Genomic DNA, 19322 nt, shown 5'->3' on the forward strand with positions numbered 1-19322 from the left:
TACGCCTATTCCAAAGAAAGGTGATCCAACCGAATATGGAAAGTATTGAACAATATTATTAAAATCACACTCAAGTAAAATTTGCTGAAGATCATTCAAAAGCGGTTGCAGCAGTACATTGACAGGGAACTGCCAGAAATTCAAGCTAGATTCAGAAGAGGTCATGGAATGAGGAATATTATTGTTGATGTCAGATGGAGGAATACTGGCTCTCTTAGTTATCTAGTGGTTCCATAACAGAGATACCACAAGTGGATGGAGTTAACAAAGAGAAATTTGTTCCCTCACAGCCTAATGGGTTACAAGTCCAAATTCAGGGTGTCAGCTCCAGGGGAAGGCTTTCTCTCTCTGTTGGATCTGGAGGAAGGTCCTTGTCCTCAATCTTCCCACGGTTAAGGAGCTTCTCAGTTGCAGGGACCCCAGGTGCAAAGGATGCCATCTGCTCCCTGTGCTTCTTTCTTGGTAGTTGGTATGAGGTCCCCAACTCTCTGCTTCTTTCCCTTTCCTTTTATCTCTTGAGAGATAAAAGGTGGTGCAGGCCACATCCCAGGGAAACTCCCTTTATCTTGGATCAGGGAGATGATCTAAGAGTCGTGTTACAATCCCACCCGAATCCTCTCAATATAATATTACAATCACAGAATGGAGGACAACAGCACATGGCCTAACCAAGTTCACACACACATTTCTGGGGGACATAATTCAATCCATGACACTGGCTGAAAGCAGAGAATACCAGAAAGATATTGTGATAGTTAAGGTTGTGTTTCAACTTGCCTGGGCCATGGTTCTCAGTGTTTTGTCAGTCCTATGATGTTTTGATCACTTCCGTGATGAGATGTGATATAATATGATCACCTCTGTGATGGGATCTGCTGTGAGTAGCCAGTCAGTTGAAAAGGAGTTTCCTTGAGTGTGTGGCCTGCATCAATTTTAAGTGGACATTCTGGCAAGACTAGAGGGCTTTTGCTCACTGTGGATCCTATAGCTGGCTTCAATTTGTCTGATCTCCAATTCTTCTGGTTTGAGCTAGCAGCTTACCTGCAGTCTTGCTTGCTGATCTTGGGATTCATTGATCTTTGCAGCCTGTGAGCAAGAGCCCTGGTCTCTGACCTGCCAATCTTGGATTTGCCACCCCTGCCCAAACCAAACCCACTGCCATCGAGTTGATTCTGACTCATAATGATCCGATAGGGCAGAGTAGAACCGCCCCACATAGTTTCCAAGGAGTGCCTGGCAGATTCAAACTACCGACCTTTTGGTTAGCAGCCATAGAACTTAACCACTATGCCACCAGGGTTTCCGCCACCCCTGTAGCTATGAGAATTAGGAGAAGCCTCTATTCTGACCCATGGACTTAGGACGTTCAGCTTCTATAACCACATGAGCCATTTCCTTGATATCTCTGCCTCTCTATATATACATTTACATGCTGTACTGGTTTTACTTCTCTAGAAACCCAGCCTAAGACATTTGGTACCAAGAGTGGTTCTAGAGGAATGAAAATGTAAGGATGAGTTTTGTACATTACTTCTCAAGTCTGGATAGTATAAAAGATGTTGATGACTCTGCTTCCAGTAGTAACAAGGGCACTGCTAATCCATGGTGTAAGGTGGCAATATAAATACGCAAAATATCACCACCAATAGACGAGGTATTGATGAAAGGTGAGGCTCTGGGTGATTGCATGTGTGATACCGTTCTAGAATTTTGTCAGAATGAGAAGTATAAGGAAGCTGGTTGGTTCTTTGTACTTTCCCTAGACAAACTGGTGAAAGAAAGAGATGAGCTCAGGGCTTCAGAGTCAAAGCTCAAGTGACTCATAAATGACCTCAAAGTTTCCACTCATGCCCTGAAAGAAAGCCGTATTTCTTGTAGTAACAGAGTTAATATTGTAGAAAACCATACCCACAGTCTTATCATAAGAGTGGTTGAATTACCAACCTCAAGAGGTATCTGAAGTTAAAGGGAGGGCATTGACTGGTAAGAACTGGAATCCTTAAACTTGGGTTGGGGACATATGGGCAGATAATCAAGTAGCTGGAGACACTCAGTCCCTAAGTTTCGTTGAGTCTTTCCCGCCAACAGAACCAGTCCTTTCACTCCCATATGAAGAGATTATTCTATGTTTGTCTGCTACATCACCCTCCTGAGTAAAACCATTAAGCCTTCCACCTCTATTTAATGAGATTAACCAAGGTGTGTCTAAAGGGCCCTTGTCTGAGTCATTGCCTGGGGCACCGCCTGAAGGAGATGCTTTTCAAGACAATGTTGAATGTCCTCCAAACACTTCCCCATCAGGAATTTTGGCTTCCAGACCTACAAGTAGACTTAAGTCCCAATCAATCCCAAAAGGTGAAGTACAATGTGTGACTCAGGAGGAGGTATGCTACACTCCAAAGAACTGCTTGACTTTTCTAATATATACAAATAGAAACCTGGGGAATATGTGTGGGAATGCCTATTAAGGTTATGGGATAATGGTGCAAGGAACATAAACATGGATCAGTCTGAGTTTATTGATATGGGTCCACTAAACAGATTCTTAATTCAAAGTTTCAGCTCAAGAAGTTAGGAAAGGATCTAACAGTTTATCTGGTTGAGTCACTGAAGCATTGATTGCATGGCCAACCCACTGAACCTACTGCCGTCGAGTCGATTCCGACTCACGGCAGCCTACACTAAATCAAGGTGAAGTACAAGACATGCTTTGGTATACTGTAGAAGAAGGCATCCAAAAGCTTAGGGAAATTGGTATGCTAGAGTGGATTTATCAGGTTAGATTCACAGGTCCACACATGAAGTGCCCAGAGGACACACCTTTTACCACAATGTTGAGGGACAAATTTGTGAAGGGAGGTCTAGCATCCTTGAAGACTGCTGTGATTGCTATTTTATGTAAGTTATATTTGACAGTGGCAACTGCCCTATGTGAATTAAGACACTTAACTCCAATTGGGTTGATTGGACCCTGCAGTGATAGGGGTCAAGTGACAGCTCTCACTGGACAAAGACAAGGTGGGCGTGGTTACCGTAATGGACAGCAGAATCAACACAGTAAACAGAAGAGTCTGACTCCTATGGACTTATGGCATTTTCTACTTAGTCATGCTGTCCATAGGAGTGACATAGATAGGAAATATACTAAATATTCACCTAATCTGTACAAGTGGAAGAATTCTAGGTCAAGTGAACAGCAGTCTAAATGGAATACGCAGAATAGAGAGCCATGGCTTCTTAGTCAATTCCAAGGCTTGAGCGAGTTTAAAGAATCACAATCCCTTGAATAAAGGGGAGGCTTAGTCCCCTCGAGGAAGGACTCCAATTCACAGCCCAAAACTTATACTGTTATTCTTTCTAACAGCCTTCCCCAAAGGAACCTGAGGCCTTTTACGAAAGTGACAGTTCTTCTGGGAAAGGAAATAATCATACTTTTCAGAGACTACTGGATACTGGCTGTGAACAGGCACTAACCCCAGGGGACCCAAAAAGTCACTGTGGATCACCAGTCAGAGGGGGCATATGGAGTTCAGATAATTAATGCAGTCTTAGCTCATGTCTGTCTCACAGTAGGTCCATTGTGTCCCTGAACCCATTTTGTAGTGATTTCCCCAGTTCCAGGATGCATAATTGGAATAGATATACCCAGCAACTGGCAGAACCACCACATTGAATCCCTGACAAATGGAGTAAGGACTATTAGGGTACGAAAAGCCAAGTGGAAGGCCTTAGAACTTCCCCTACCTAGGAAAATAGTAAGTCAAAAGCAATACCGCATTGCTGGAGGAATTTGCAGAGATTGGTGCCACCATAAAGGACTTGAAGGTTGCAGGGGTGGTGATTCTCCCTGAATAATTCCCTGAATAATTAATTGCTTCATTTGCTCTTATGGCTATGTTTTGTTCTGGAGGGGGAGAGACAAATGATGGAAGCACCAAGGCTTGATTTACTGATGGTGGTCCTTTGGTTGGTTCATTAATGTTTTGTAGAAAATTGAAGACCTGTTTCATTTGTTTACAGAGTTTCCCTGAATGAGTGTGAACAGTGTATATATTCCTAGATAAAGTGCTCAATGTTTGTTGTTGCAATCTAGAAAAGTAGCTTTAGAGAAATTTTCAAAGTACCCAATTCTTTCTAAATTGTAAAGAGGACTCTTGGGATCTCATTACAGAGCTGGCTTGGTTGAGCTATGGTTGATGGTAGAGCTCATTTTCTACAAGTCCCTAGGGATCCTGTCACCTGGAGAATCAGAACTCATTAGGTATATTTTATTCTTATGCTCAATGCAGCTATTTATAAGCTGAAATGTTTCATCTTAGTTCAGTTAATTACAATTGTTTCATTGTTCAGTGATGAGAAGATAACTGCATTTAAACGTGCATCCTGAGGCAGTCTATTTGTGCTTATCTGTTTTATTAATTACTGGTGGTATGCAATTTTAATTCAAGGAAGCTCTTATAATTTAATGATCATAAACCAACCCAGAAAAATCATCAGAGCACACAATTGTTCCAGGACCCAGGGTTTAAATAGTGACATCTCAGATACCAGGAAACTAATCATCATAGGCACTGAAGGACTTGAATCACCAATGGTGGCCATCAAGGCAAAGGAATGAAATAAAAATATAAATTTCTTATAATCCTCAATGTACTGTTTAGAGCTTTGAAGACTGAATATCTTCTCTTTCACAGACAAGAAGGTGTCAGAGCTGGGAGGTCAGAGAGAACTATTAGAGGTACCTTATTTACATATTTACTCAAAACACATTTATTTCCAAATCAGTATGTGCACTATTAATGGTATGATTATTTTATAGAGTCAGTATATGTTAAAATTCCAGTTTTGGAATTACACATCATTTAACAGTAAATTTTGTTATTTGTGATACATTCACTCCTCAGAGAAAAAAAATTAAAAATATTCTTTCTCATTTCCCTGTCCTATAGCTTTCCTTCATATTGAGGACATTTTGCATTTATTAAATTTGTTCTTGTGAAATGTCAGGATATTGTCTAATTCTCCAACTGTTTCATCAACTGGCTTTTTCTATTGCACTTTAATGAAGTCAATTGGATGCAGTCCTGAGTGGGTTAGATAATCTTTCCTGACGATCTGTATTTCCACTCAATGTTGGGAATAAGCATTCACTTCTTATTCTTTCTTAATTGGAGTCCCTGGGCCGTCAAAATAGTTAATGTACTCAGTAACCAAAAGGCTGGAGTGTTGAGTTCACCCAGAAGTGCCTTAGAATTATCTGATTTCTTTTTGTATTATTTCTCTAGAATTTGCAGATTAATTTAAAGTCAGAACAAGCAGTGCGACTTTGTCACAGGCTTCAGCCCCTTACCTGAAGTCTCAAGTTCAAGAAGTCCTGTCAAAAATCTGTACCTCAACCACCTCAGGAAAAAGCGTAGCTCATGGTGGCATTACAGGGAACACATGAGAGCACTGAAACCTGGACAGCAAATGCTGAACCAGAATCTGCTTTCTTCACAGTGGGCTTTACACTGGTGGAGAAAAAGAACGCCAAGGGACCTCTCACTGGAGCACAGTAATGCAAATCTTTAATATCTCTTGGAAAATAATGTATGTTATTTGGTAAAACAATTTTTCAGAGGTAGAAGAAAGGAAGCTTAGATCTATATGGGCTGATGATTCCGACTTTCTGCCAGAAACCTGAGGTTAAATAAATATTGCAAATCTCTGCAGAGACATTCTCTTTTCTGTCTACGTTATGAAAGAAAGATAAAAGCTATTCTCTATTATAAGGCGTGCACATGAAGCTATTTCTTGATTTGTGATTTCAGATATTTTGATTAGCAGAAATAAAAAAGGAAAAAGTGGAGATTAAATTAAAAATGAATTGAAATATTGAATTTTATTCAGTGATTGTGGAGTTAGGAAAGATACTTTAGATTTTTTTCTGAATCTCATAATGTGCATGGAAAATTATCTGAGATTCCCAATCTCAGGAGGAGTTTTTTATTGTTTTCTGATTTATCCATGGGGGCAGAAATGCTAATGATATAGTCAAGGAATTAACATCATGGAATTGACGTTAATTTTAAAAGAATTATCATTTTTTTGTTTATATAGTCATAACTGAATTTCGATTTCATAAAACTTGTTTAATTTAAAAATTCAATTAAATTTAAAAATTTATAAACTTCATTAATTTTTAACATGCTTGCATTATTTTCAGAAGATAGACACAATTATACACATAAACATGTTTGTCAAAATAAATATTATTTATTCATCTCCTGCTCTGATATTATATCTCATGGTATGTGATACATTTCAGAAAGTTATTATTTCTCTTCCTGGCCAACTTGGTCAATGGCAGAAATCAGGCTCAAATATTTATTCTTGGAAAGCAAATTCTGAGGAAGTTACCCAATGTCTATATTGAAATGACTATGTTGACCTGTATGTTCAGTTAGTCTAATGAATGTGTACACTATTGAATCATGGCCACAGATTGATTTTTTTTCATAATATTGAGAATATGTGCTTGAAATGTACATAAATAAAATGCACCACTTTTCACCCAATAGCTACATGCAGACACAAATGCTCAAACACCTTGATAGTTAACTATTATTTTCTAATAAGAAGATTTTCTTAGTTTTATTTTGTTTTAAACAAATCTTTCCAGAATTTATTTTTGCTTCAGATAGTAAGAAGTTCTCTTTCTGTAGTCAGCAATAGGAAACTGTGAAGGTGGACTGTTGACAATGTGTTCAGTCCAACAATGCATGTAGCTTGCTCGTGGATAGGAAGATATAATATTATAAAAATGTTTATTCTACCAAAAGCGATCTCTACATTTAATGCAATTCTGATCCAAATCCCAACGACATTCTTCAATGAGATGGAGAAACAAATCACCAATTTCATATGGAAAGGAAAGAGGCCTGGATACATAAGGCATTACTGAAAAAGAAGAACAGAGTAGGAGGCCTTACTTTACCTGATTTTAGAACCTATTATACCGCCACAGTAGTCAAAACAGCCTGGTACTGGTACAACAACAGATACATGGACCAATGGAACAGAATTGAGAATCCAGACATAAATCCATCCACATATGAGCAGTTGATATTTGACAAAGGCCCCAAAACAGTGAAATGGGGCAAAGACAGTCTTTTTAACAAACGGTGCTGGCGTAATTGGATATCCATCTGCAAAAAAAAAAAAAAAGGAAACAAGACCCATATCTCACTCCATGCACAAAAACTAACTCAAAATGGATCAAAGACCTAAATATAAAATCTAAAACGATAAAGATCATGGAAGAAAAAATAGGGACAACATTAGGAGCCCTAATACATGGCATAAACATTATAGAAAACATTACAAAGAATGTAGAAGAAAAACTAGATAACTGGGAGCTCCTAATAATCAAACACATATGCTCATCCAAAGACTTCACCAAAAGAGTAAAAAGACTACCTACAGACTGGGAAAAAGTTTTCAGCTATGACATTTCTGATCAGCACCTGATCTCTAAAGTCTACATGATACTGCAAAAACTCAACTGCAAAAAGACAACACAATTAGGAGGCGGGGCCAAGATGGCGGACTAGGTAGACGCTACCTCGGATCCCTCTTGCAACAAAGACTCGGAAAAATAAGTGAATCGATCACATACATAACAATCTACAAACCCTGAACAACAAACACAGATTTAGGGATGGAGAACGAACAAATACGGGGAAGCAGCGACTGTTTTCGGAGCCTGGAGCCAGCGTCCCAGTCAGGTAACCTTGGTGCCGGGCTTAGGTCTGGGCCCAGGGGAGCTGAACTCAGAATCTTGTGACAGAGCAAACAAGGGGCACAGCCCTACCCCCCTGAAATCACCCCGGGAGGGGGCCCAGCTGGTCTGTGTGGGCAGCGTGGTGACGCAGCTGGTGGGAGAAGTCCCTGGGAGGCAGTGACTGGTTTTGGAGCTGGGAGTGCAGCGTCCCAGCCAGGGAACCTTGGTGCTGGGCATTTGACTGAGCGCTGTCACGGCACAAACACGGGGCGCAGCCCTACTCCCCTGAACTAACCCAGGGAGGGGACCCAGCCAGTCCGCGGAGGTGGCGCAGCGACGCGGCTGGCAGGAAGAGAAGTCCCCAGGAGGCAGCGACTGATTTTGGAGCCGGGAGTGCAGCGTCCCAGCAGGGGAACCTTGATGCTGGGCTTTGGACTGGCAGCAGAGGATCTGACCATGGCTTCAGCGGGCCAGACCCTTGGGGGCAATCTCTACACAGCCAGCACACATAGGCAACACACCCCTCGGGAATCTCAGATAAAACAGTCATTCCAAGGAAGATAAGCAACTTTGGCTATATACTGAGGTGCTACTCTCCTATTTTTCTGAACCCTCCCCCACCCTTCCCAGGTGGCTTCATTAACATTGGAATTTCCTGAGCCAGAGGGAGAACGGCTCTGGCTCCACGGCTGCTTTGCTTCCACCACCCCCCCCTTTTTTTTTGGTCTTTTCCTAACCCATTCTTCGGGCCTGAGAGAAGGAACCACAAAAAACCCAGGGACCAAAAATCCATCCCTAATTGGACTAAAAACACAGAACCAGCTACAGCTAAGCATGTATGATCCAAATCTCAGACTTTCATCCTTACAGGGAACAAGGTGGTGGTTATAATCCAAAGGCAGTTCTGATAGAGATCTGACTGCATTTTTTTTTTTAGCGGATTTTCTGGAAAAACAAGTTTCCCAGGTCTGATATCTCTGCTTATTCAACAGAGCCCTAACTGACTCACAACAGGGAACTGAGGGCTGAAGCTCCCCCCAGAACACCTAGCCTCTTGCCTTAGGGGTCTAAGGAGGGTGACATCTACCAGTCAGTAGAGGTACTTGCATTGGGGGCCTAAGGTACAGCTGCAGTGCCCTCCCACCAAGGTGCTGTAGGAATAGAGACACACCTACCTCACTGACACTTGGGGGAACCCTATCAGCATCCTGCCCCCCCCTGAAGGGTGAACCCCAGCTGCTAATAGAATCTGGTGCACACAACTATCACCACTACTTCTCGAGGTGGATAGGTGTTAGGGTGCAGCACACACTTGATGACCCACAATCAGATTCGACTCAAGAATAGTGAATAGACTCAGGCATATATAACTGGCAACAGCCCAAACCAGCTGATAATAGGTCATCAGTAATTCAAGGGCTACAACAAACAAGACAGCACAATCTAGTAGCCCATCCATGTATATTGAAAGAAAACAAGATAAGACTCAGTGAGCAATTATAGAATAAACCACTACTATATCTTAGTGATGGCTCGGAGACAGCAGTCAATATCAAACCACATAAAGAAGCAGACCATGACAGCTTCTACAACCCCCCAAACAAAAGAAACAAAATCTTTCCCAAATGAAGATACAATCCTGGAATTAGCAGATACAGAATATAAAAAACTAATTTACAGAATGCTTAAAGACATCAGAAATGAAATAAGGCAAACTGCAGAAAAAGCCAAGGAACACACTGATAAAACTGTTGAAGAACTCAAAAAGATTATTCAAGAACATAGTGGAAAAATTAATAAGTTGCAAGAATCCATAGACAGCACGTAGAAATCCAAAAGATTAACAATAAAATTACAGAATTAGACAACGCAAAAGGAAGTCAGAGGAGCAGACTCGAGCAATTAGAATGCAGACTGGGACATCTGGAGGACTAGGGAATTAACACCAACATAGCTGAAAAAAAATCAGATAAAAGAATTAAAAAAAATGAAGAAACCCTAAGAATCATGTGGGACTCTATCAAGAAGGATAACTTGCGTGTGATTGGAGTCCCAGAACAGGGAGGGAGGACAGAAAACACAGAGAAAACAGTTGAAGATCTGCTGACAGAAAACTTCCCTGACATCATTAAAGACGAAAGGATATCTATCCAAGATGCTCATCGAACCCCATTTAAGATTGATCCAAAAAGAAAAACACCAAGACATATTATCATCAAACTTGCCAAAACCAAAGATAAAGAGAAAATTGTAAAAGCAGCCAGGGATAAAAGAAAGGTCTCCTTCAAGGGAGAATCAATAAGTTCAGACTACTCAGCAGAAACCATGCAGGCAAGAAGGCAATGGGATGACATATACAGAGCACTGAAGGAGAAAAACTGCCAGCCAAGGATCATATATCCAGCAAAACTCTCTCTGAAATATGAAGGCGAAATTAAGATATTTACAGATAAACACAAGCTTAGAGAATTTGCAAAAACCAAATCAAAGCTACAAGAAATATTAAAGGATATTGTTTGGTCAGAAAACCAATAATATCAGATACCAGCACAACACAAGGTCACAAAACAGAACATCCTGATATCAACTCAAATAGGGAAATCACAAAAACAAATTAAGATTAATTAAAAAAAAATGCTCCAAACAGGGAATCACTGAAGTCAATATGTAAAAGATCACAATAATCAAAAAGAGGGACTAAATATAGGTGGCACAGAACTGCCATATGGAGAGTGATACAAGGCGATATAGAACAATACAAGTTAAGTTTTTACTTAGGAAAATAGGGGTAAATATTAAGGTAACCACAAAGAGGTATAACAACTCCATAACTCAAGATAAAAGCCAAGAAAAACGTAACGACTCAACAAACATAAGGTCAAACACTACAAAAATGAGGATCTCACAATTTACTAAGAAAAACGTCTCAGCACAAAAAAGTAAGTGGAAAAATATAATTGTCAACAACACACATAAAAAAGCATCAAAATGACAACACTAAACACTTATTTATCTATAATTACGTTGAATGTAAATGTACTAAATGCACCAATAAAGAGACAGAGAGTCACGGACTGGATAAAGAAACACGATCCATCTACATGCTGCCTACAAGAGACACACCTTAGACTTAGAGACACAAACAAACTAAAACTCAAAGGATGGAAAAAATATATCAAGCAAACAATAAGCAAAAAAGAAGAGGAGTAGCAATATTAATTTCTGACAAAATAGACTTTAGACTTAAATCCACCACAAAGGATAAAGAAGGACACTACATAATTATAAAAGGGACAATTGATGAGGAAGACATAACCATATTAAATATTTATGCACCCAATGACAGGGCTGCAAGATACATAAATCAAATTTTAACAGAATTGAAAAGTGAGATAGATGTCTCCACAATTATAGTAGGAGACTTCAACACACCACTTTCGGAGAAGGACAGGACATCCAGTAAGAAGCTCAATAGAGACACGGAAGACCTACTTACAACAATCAACCAACTTGACCTCATTGACTTATACAGAACTCTCCACCCAACTGCTGCAAAGTAGACTTTTTTTTCTAGCTCACATGGAACATTCTCTGGAATAGACCACATATTAGGTCATAAAACAAACCTTTGCAGAATCCAAAACATCGAAATATTACAAAGCATCTTCGCAGACCACAAGGCAATAAAATTAGAAATCAATAACAGAAAAACTAGGGAAAAGAAATCAAATACTTGGAAACTGAACAATACCCTCCTGAAAAAAGACTGGGTTATAGAAGACATCAAGGAGGGAATAAGGAAATTCATAGAATGCAACGAGAATGAAAATACTTCCTATCAAAACCTCTGGGACACAGCAAAAGCAGTGCTCAGAGGCCAATTTATATTGATAAATGCACACAGAAAAAAGAAGAAAGATCCAAAATCAGAGAACTGTCCCTACAACTTGAACAAATAGAAAGTGAGCAACAAAACAATCCATCAGACACCAGAAGAAAACAAATACTAAAAATTAGAGCTGAACTAAATGAATTAGAGAACAGAAAAACAATTGAAAGAATTAACAACGCCAAAAGCTGGTTCTTTGAAAAAATTAACAAAATTGATAAACCATTGGCTAGACTGACTAAAGAAATACAGGAAAGGAAACAAATAACCCGAATAAGAAACAAGAAGGGCCACATCACAACAGACCCAACTGAAATTAAAAGAATCATATCAGATTATTAGGAAAAATTGTACTCTAACAAATTTGAAAACCTAGAAGAAATGGATAAACTCTTGGAAAAATACTACCTACCTAAACTAACACATTCAGAAGTAGAACAACTAAATAGACCCGTAACAAAAAAAGAGATTGAAACTAATCAAAAAACTTCCAACAAAAAAAAGTCCTGGCCCAGACGGCTTCACTGCAGAGTTCTACCAAACCTTCAGAGAAGACTTAACACCACTACTACTGAAGGTATTTCAAAGCATAGAAAAAGACAGAATACTACCCAACTCATTCTATGAAGCTACCATCTCCCTGATACCAAAACCAGGTAAAGACATTACGAAAAAAGAAAATTATAGACCTATATCCCTCATGAACTTAGATGCAAAAATCCACAACAAAATTCTAGCCATTAGAATCCAACAACACATCAAAAAAATAATTCACCATGATCAAGTGGGATTTATACCAGGTATGCAACGCTGCTTTAATATCAGAAAAACCATTAATGTAATCCATCATATAAATAAAACAAAAGATAAAAACCACTTGATCTTATCAATTGATGCAGAAAAGGCATTTGACAAAGTTCAACACCCATTTACGATAAAAAGTCTTACCAAAATAGGAATTGAAGGAAAATTCCTCAACATAATAAAGGGCATCTATGCAAAGCCAACAGCTCTAAATGGAGAGAACCTGAAAGCATTTCCCTTGAGAACGGGAACCAGACAAGGATGCCCTTTATCACCGCTCTTATTCAACATCGTACTTGAAGTCCTAGCCAGGGTAATTAGGCTAGACAAAGAAATAAAGGGTATCCAGATTGGCAAGGAGGAAGTAAAGCTATCAGTATTTGCAGATGACATGATCGTATACATGGAAAACCCTAAGGAATCCTCCAGAAAACTACTGAAACTAATAGAAGAGTTTGGAAGTGTTTCAGGTTATAAAATAAACATACAAAAATCACTTGGATTCCTCTACATCAACAAAAAGAACACCGAAGAACAAATAACCAAATCAATACCATTCACAGTAGCCCCCAAGAAGATAAAATACTTAGGAATAAATCTTACCAAGGATGTAAAAGACCTATACAAAGAAAACTACATAGCTCTGCTACAAGAGATTCAAAAGGACATACTTAAGTGGAAAAACATACCCTGCTCATGGATAGGAAGACTTAACATAGTAAAAATGTCTATTCTACCAAAAGCCATCTATACATATAACGCACTTCCAATCCAAATTCCAATGTCATATTTTAAGGGGATAGAGAAACAAATCACTAATTTCATATGGAAGGGAAAGAACCCCCGGATAAGTAAAGCATTACTGAAAAAGAAGAAGAAAGTTGGAGGCCTCACTCTACCTGATTTCAGAACCTATTATACAGCTACAGTAGTCAAAACAGCCTGGTACTGGTACAACAACAGGCACATAGACCAATGGAACAGAATTGAGAACCCAGATATAAATCCATCCATGTATGAGCAGCTGATATTTGACAAAGGACCAGTGTCAGTCAATTGGGGAAACGATAGTCTTTTTAACAAATGGTGCTGGCATAACTGGATATCCATTTGCAAATGAATGAAACAGGACACATACCTCACACCATGCACAAAAGCTAACTCCAAGTGGATCAAAGACCTAAACATAAAGACTAAAACGATAAAGATCATGGAAGAAAAAATAGGGACAACCTTAGGAGCCCTAATACAGGGCATAAACAGAATACAAAACATTACCAAAAATGATGAAAAGAAACCAGATAACTGGGAGCTCCTCAAAATCAAACACCTATGCTCATCTAAAGACTTCACCAAAAGAGTAAAAAGACCTCCTACAGACTGGGAAAGAATATTCAGCTATGACATCTCCGACCAGCGCCTGATCTCTAAAATCTACATGATTCTGTCAAAACTCAACCACAAAAAGACAAACAACCCAATCAAGAAGTGGGCAAAGGATATGAACACACATTTCACTAAAGAAGATATTCAGGCAGCCAACAGACACATGAGAAAATGCTCCCGATCATTAGCCATTAGAGAAATGCAAATTAAAACTACGATGAGATTCCATCTCACACCAGCAAGGCTGGCATTAATCCAAAAAACACAAAATAATAAATGTTGGAGAGGCTGAAGAGAGATTGGAACTCTCATACACTGCTGGTGGGATTGTAAAATGGTACAACCACTTTGGAAATCCATCTGGCGTTATCTTAAACAGTTAGAAATAGAACTACCATACAACCCAGAAATCCCACTCCTCGGCATATACCCTAGGTATACAAGAGCCTTCACACAAACAGATATATGCACACCCATGTTTATTGCAGCTCTGTTTACAACAGCAAAAAGCTGGAAGCAACCAAGGTGTCCATCAACAGATGAATGGGTAAATAAATTGTGGTATATTCACACAATGGAATACTAGGCATCGATAAAGAACAGTGAGGAATCTCTGAAATATTTCATAACATGGAGGAATCTGGAAGGCATTATGCTGAGCAAAATGAGTCAGAGGCAAAAGGACAAATATTGTATAAGACCACTATTATAAGATCTTGAGAAATAGAAAAAACGGAGAAGAACACATACTTTTGTGGTTACAAAGGGGGGAGGGAGGGAGGGAGGGAGAGGGTTTTTTATTGATCAATCAGTAGATAAGAACTGCTTTGGGTGAAGGGAAAGACAACACTCAATACAAGGAAGGTCAGTCTAATTGGACTGGACTAAAAGCAAAGAGGTTTCCGGGATAAAATGAAAGCTTCAAAGATCAGCGGAGCAGGGGCTGGGGTCTGGGGAACTTGGTTTGAGGGGACTTCTAAGTCAATGGGCAAAACAATTCTATTATGAAAACATTCTGCATCCCACTTTGAAATGTGGCGTCTGGGGTCCTAAATGCCAACAAGCGGCCATCTAAGATACATCAGTTGGTCTCAACCCACCTGGAGCAAAGGCAAAGGAAGAAAACCAAGGTCACACGACAACTAAGAACCCAAGAGACAGAAAGGGCCACAAGAACCAGAGACCTACATTATCCTGAGACCAGAAGAACTACTTGGTGCCCGGCCACAATCGATGTCTGCCCTGTCCGGGAGCACAACAGACAACTCCTGAGAGAGCAGGAGACCAATGGGATACAGACCCTAAATTCTCATAAAAAGACCATACTTAATGGTATGACTGCGACTAGAGGAATCCCAGAGGCAATGCTCCCCAGACCTTCTGTTGGCACAGGACAGGAACCATCCCCGAAGACAACTCATCAGGCATGAAAAGGACTGGTCAGTGGGGGGGAGAGAGATGCTGATGAAGAGTGAGCTAATTAAATCAGGTGGACACTGGAGAGTGTGTTGGCAACTCTTGACGGGAGGGGAATGGGAAGATAGAGAGGGAAGACGGCAAAACTGGCACGAAACGAGAGACTGAAAGGGCTGACTCAATAGGGGGAGAGCAAGTTGGAGAAAGGAGTAAGATGTATGTAAACTTGCATGTGACAGACTGATTGGAATGGTAAATGTTCACTTGAAGCTTAATAAAAATTTTAAAAAATTAAAAAATAAAATAATTTAACAACAACAACAACAAAACTCAGAATGGATCAAAGACCTAAATGTTAAAGCTAAAGCTATAAAGTTCTTGAAAGAAAAGATAAGGATAATATTATGAGAACTATTTTAAAAACTAAGTTGTTAAACACAATTATTAAAGCATGAACAGTAGAAGTCAAATTAGATAACTGGGACTTCATAAAAATTTAATATTTACCCACATCGAAGGAGCCCTGGTGGCACTGTGGTTAAGAACTTGGCTGCTAACCAATGAATCAGCAGTTCGAATCCACCAGCTGCTCCTCGGAAACCCCATGGGACAATTCTACTCTGTTCTATAGGGTCTCTGTGAGTCAGTATCAACTTGATGGAAATAAGTTTGTTGTTTTTTGTGGGGACACATCAAAAGATTTTATCAAAAGAGTAAAAAGCCAACGTGCAGACTGGGGAAAATATTCAGGAATGACATGTCTGATAAGGGTTTAATCTCTAAAATATGCAGAACACTTCTACAACTCAGCGACAAATAGGTAAACATCCCAATTAAAAAAATGGGCAATTCACTAATTAGATAGTAGATAAGATCTACTTTAGGTGAAGGGGAAGACAACACGCAATGCAGGGGAGGTCAGCACAACTGGACTAAACCAAAAGCAAAGAAGTTTCCTGAATAAACTGAATGCCTCGAAGGCCAGTGTAGCAGGGACAGAGGTTTGAGGACCGTGGTTTCAGGAGACATTTAAGTCAATTGGCATAATAAAATCTATTAAGAAAACATTCTGCATCCCACTTTGAAGAGTGGCGTCTGGGATCTTAAATGCTAGCAAGCAGCCATCTAAGATGCGTCAATTGGTCTCAACCCACCTGGATCAAAGGACAATGAAGAACACCAAGGACACAAGGCAATTACAAGCCCAAGAGACAGAAAGGGCCACATGAACCAGAGACTACATCATCCTGAAAGCAGAAGAACTAGGTGGTACCCAGCTACAACCGATGACTGCCCTGACAGGGAACACAACAGAGAACCCCTGCGGGAGCAGGAGAGCAGTGGAATGCAGACCTCAAATTCTCATCAAAAGACCAGACTTAATGGTCTGACTGAGGCTAGAAGGACCCCTGTGGTCATGGCCTCCAGACCCTCTGTTGGCCCAGGACAGGTACCATTCCTGAAGGCAACTTTTCAGATATGTATTAGACTGGACAATGTGTTGGAGATGGATGCTGGTGAGGAGTGAGCTTCTTGGATCAGTTGGACACTTGAGACTATGTTGGCATCTCCTGCCTGGAGGAGAGATGAGAGGGTAGAGGGGGTTAGCAGCTGGTGAAAAGGACACGAAAAAAGAGAGTGGAGGGAGAGAGTGGGATGTCTCATTAGGGGGAGAGTAACTGTTTTTTTTTTTTTAACTGGGAGTATGTAGCAAGGTGTGTATAAATTTTTGTGTGAGAGACTGACTTGATTTGTAAACTTTCACTTAAAGCACAATAAAAATTATTAAAAAAAAAAAAAAGGGCAAGGACATAAACAGACGCTTCACCGTAGAGTCCATTAAAGCGGCCAATGAACACATGAAAAGATGCTCATGATCTTCAGCCATTAAAAACCCCATTGCTGTTCACTCAATTCTGACCCATAGTGACTCTATAGAACACAGTAGAATTGCTCCGTAGAGTTTCCAAGGAGCTCCTGGTGGATTCAAACTGCCGACCTTTTGGTTAGCAGCCTTAGCTCTTAACACTACACCACCAGAGTTTCCATTAGAGAGACGCAAATCCTATATATATATATGTATATATATCTGTGTATTTTTTTTTATGTATATATATACCACAAAACAACAAATGCTGGGGAGGATGTGGGGAGATTGAAGCCCTTATCCACTGCTGATGGTATTGTAAAGTAGTGCAACCACTATGGAAAACATATGATGCTTCCTCAAAAAACTAGAAATAAAGTTACTTTATGAGCCAGCAATCACACTTGTAGGTATATACCCTAGAGATCTAATACTAAAGATACAGACTTATACACAACTCTGTTCATTTCAACACTATTCACAACAGCAAAAAGATGGAAACAAGCTAAGTGCCTGTCAACAGATGATGGGATAAACAAAACGTACATACATAGAACAGAATACTATTCAGTCATAAAATATAATGCCATTAAAAATTATGATGAGTTCTCAAGATATATTATAGTGTGGATGAATCTGGAGGACATTATGCTGAGTGAAATAAGTCAGTCACAAAAGGACAAATACTGTATGAGCTCACTATTATAAAAAGACTAGAATAGGTATACCTACTGAAACCCACTTTCACTGGTGGTTACCAGGGATAGGTGGGGGGGGGGTGGACTTTTGTCTAAATAGTAGATATTGTTATTTTTGGTGATGGGAATTGTAACATCAAGTGTGGGTGAACTGTGCACAGCATGACCAAGGTAAATGACATCACTAAGAAGTACACAAGAAAAAAGGATGTTTTTGATAAATGATATGACATGCTTGCAACAATAGTCAACAACGACTAAAAATGAGTGTGGTTACATGTGTATGTATGTATGCATGTAAGTATATAAATATATATACCTGTGTGTAAAATGGACATATATAGATCTAGAGAAGGAGCCCTGGTGGCTCAGTGGTTAAGAGTTCAGCTGCTAACCAGAAGGTTGGCAGTTTGAATCCACCGGCCACTCCTAGGAAAAAACCAAATGGGGCAGTCTTACAGAGTCTATGTAGTCGCTCTGAGTCGGAATCAATTCAACAGCATCAGGTTTGGTTTTGGTTTGATATATGCAGGTATATATATGTGTCTGTGTGTTTATGCATCCATATATAATTGTATATTCAATAAGGCACATAGGGGCCATGAACATGGATACTTCTTAGGCTTAATCAAATACCTTGTGGAATTGGTTTAGGGGATCTGAAGGCTTAGGACCGTAGTTTCACGGGACAACTCATTCAATAATATAGTACACAAACTTTATGTTCTACATCCTAGTTTGGTGGTCTTAAAAGCTTGTGAGTGGTCATCTAACATACAACTATTGATCTCCATGTGTCCAGAGTAAAAGAGATACACGGAAATGAAGGACTCAGAGAAGAAACTAGTTTACGGGACTAATAGTCTACATGATCCGTGACCTTATCTACCCTGAGGCCAGAAGAAGTAGATGGTGCTTGGCTACCACTACTGACCATTCTGATTAGAAACACAGTGGATGGATCCTGATAGAATGGAAGCAAAATGTGGAATAGAACTCAAATTCTTACAAAGTCCAGACTTACTGCCCTGGTTGAAATAGGAGGACTCCCTGAGACTATCACCTCGAGATATTCTTTAAACCTTTTTCATGACAACTTTTAGCTAAAGAATAGATTGGCTCATAAAATAAACAATATCAACTGTGAGTACTGTGCTCCTTTAAAAAATCATCTATATGAGACTAAATGGTCAACATTTACTCTAAAGCAAAGATTAGAAGGCAAAGGGGCAGGGAAACTAGATTACTGGGAATGGAACAACCTGAATGGAAATGATGAGAAAATTGACAACTGTGAAAAATGTAATGAACATTGCTGTGTAGAAATTGTTAAGTGGAAACCTAATTTGCTGTGTAAATGTTCACTGAAAATACAATGAAATATTGTTAAAAATTTTTTGATATTTTTCCTGGATACAAAAACCATAATAACAAATGACATATCTCTGTCCTAGTCATTAGAAATAGGAGTGTAAAAGGGAAAAAAAAATCATTAATAGG

General features: G+C 39.5%; 1 long non-coding RNA gene across 1 annotated transcript; it reads left to right on the forward strand.

Annotated features, from left to right (window-relative positions):
- Window positions 1-37: 37 nt before the first annotated feature.
- On the forward strand, window positions 38-7176 carry LOC111748622 (uncharacterized). Its single transcript, XR_002784282.2, has 3 exons — window positions 38-4261; window positions 4695-4738; window positions 5286-7176. It is a non-coding gene; the product is annotated as an uncharacterized LOC111748622 (long non-coding RNA).
- Window positions 7177-19322: the final 12146 nt, after the last annotated feature.

Source organism: Loxodonta africana, chromosome 1 (genome assembly GCF_030014295.1).
Source record: "Loxodonta africana isolate mLoxAfr1 chromosome 1, mLoxAfr1.hap2, whole genome shotgun sequence".
NCBI lineage: Eukaryota > Metazoa > Chordata > Mammalia > Proboscidea > Elephantidae > Loxodonta > Loxodonta africana.